Source organism: Lipotes vexillifer, unplaced genomic scaffold (assembly GCF_000442215.2).
Source record: "Lipotes vexillifer unplaced genomic scaffold, Lipotes_vexillifer_v1.1 scaffold749, whole genome shotgun sequence".
Lineage (NCBI taxonomy): Eukaryota > Metazoa > Chordata > Mammalia > Artiodactyla > Lipotidae > Lipotes > Lipotes vexillifer.
Genome location: NW_006782834.1, coordinates 1,122,648 through 1,124,883, shown reverse-complemented (window position 1 = coordinate 1,124,883; position 2,236 = coordinate 1,122,648).

The following is a 2,236-nucleotide window of genomic DNA, read 5'->3' as shown; positions in this document are numbered from 1 at the left end:
TCCTGCTGGCCCTGCATGAGAACATGGGGCCTCTGCCCCACTGCTTCTCCTGACACCCAGAGCAGCAAGAAGAGTGAGCTCTCAACACGAGTGCTGGGCCTGTGAAGGGAGGAAAGAGATTATACCCCAAAGGACCTGCAGGACCTGAGAGAGGACATGTGAAAGTTAACTCTAAGATGCCAGATCAAGGGGCTGGTAGGACATAAGGTGGGAATAGGAAGAGTTTACTCTCTTGGGATAAAGGATTTGAACACCAGGGCAAAGACCCCAAGGCAGACACATTCCTGGGATGGTTTGGTCTGGTCCATCGCTTTTGCAAGCTCCTAAATGAAGCAGAACTGCCAAATTCACTGTGGCAGACAGTGAAAGTGGGAAAGCTTCAGAAAAGTGGGTGTGCTAGAGTAGATGTGCTATAACACAGGAAACCCCATCAAATAATCATGTTTGGTGGGAGGGCCTTCAGTTTACTAAAACAGTAAAAGATGCTACTGAGAAGGCCCCTAACATCCCTGAGATGCTTCCTCTGTAGGGCAGGACACTTGTAGGAGAGGCCATTACAGAACTGGTCTCCCTGATAAAAAATGGGGGTGAAAGTTTTCAGAAAGAATAGAAGTGAGGTGGCAGCACTGAACCACCAGCAACAAGGACAGCACAGTTACAATGAGCAGCAAAAACAGCATGGCACCCACAGGGCTGAATTACAGGAGCTAAGATGATGGTTAATAGGACATGTTATCCATATGGGCAAGATAGATGGGCTGCCAACAGAGATATTGCTCAGTCTATACAACCAAAAAAAGAAATAAAAAAAGATGGACAGACAGGGGGCTAAGGTCAGACATCGCAATAAAGAGTTCTGATCTCTTGCTCAATTTTTGGACCTGAGCCCATCTGGGGCCCCATAAATCATGGGCTGAAGGAGGCCAGTCCCCCAGGAGATAAGACCCTGCAATGTCATGGAAATGCATATGGAAAAGCACAGATGGAAATGATTCTCCCAAGACTCCCAGCAGACCTGTGGCCATTTACTAAGGAAACTATATACTGGGGAAAGAACGATACTCACAAATTTGGGGAACTCTTGGACACAGGGAGTAAGCTGGCACTGATACCTAGGCATGTAAAACATCATCATGGCCCAGATCCAGTTCACAGTGAGTTCAATGGGTTCACGGACCTACCCAGTAATTCCTTTCCTAATCACCAATTGTATAACTGGAACAGACATACTTGGAAGTTGGCAAAATCCGACATTGGCTCCTTGGCCTGTGGGATAAGAGCTATTATATCATGAAAAATCAAATGGAATGCCCCCTTTTCTATAACCAGGCAATATAGTAAATTAAAAAAGAGTATTGTTTCATGGGGAAAATGGCAAAGATTAGGACGCCTCTTAAAGACCTAAAGGATGCAGGAGTGATGGTCCCCAATATATCTCCATTTAATTCACCTGCGTGGCCTATATAAAAGCCAGATGGATCCTGAAAATAGCCTACTACAAGCTTAACCAAATATTTACACTAATTATACATTGGCCCAGGTGTGGTATCTTTTAATAGAGCAGATTAATAAGTCCTCAGCCACGTGGTACACAGTCATGAATCTGGTGAATATTTTCTTTCCCATTCTCATCAGAAAGGAAGATCAGAAACAGCTCACATTCAGTTACAACAGACTGCAGTATACTATAAATACTACGTTTATAGTTTTGCCCCAGGACTAGGCTTACTTTCTTGTCCTCTGTCATAACATAACCTGACATTCCCCTAGAATTTCACCCTGGCCCACTCTATTTATGACGTCATGCAATCCGACTAGATGAGCAACAAGTGGCAAGTATGTGAACGACCTTGCTAAGGCACAAGTTCTCCAGAGAAGGTAAGACAAAACTTAGGAAGATTCAGGGGTCTACCCTATCAATGTAATGTTTAGGGATCCAGTGGTCTGGGGTTTGCCAGGACTTCCCCTCCAAAGTAAAGGATAAATTATTGCATCACACACTTCCCACCATGAAGAAAAGCACAATGCCCACTGGGTTTCTAGGGTTTCTGGAGGAAGAATATTCCGTATCGGGGAACACTACTCCACCCAATATATCGAGTGAATGAATGGATGTCAGCTGAACATGAATATGTTCAAACAGCTCCTGCTACAATCAAGTGGCCCAGCTTCTTGCCCATGTGAACCAGCAGACCTTATGGTATTAGTGATATCTGTGTGGAGTTTATGGAAAGCC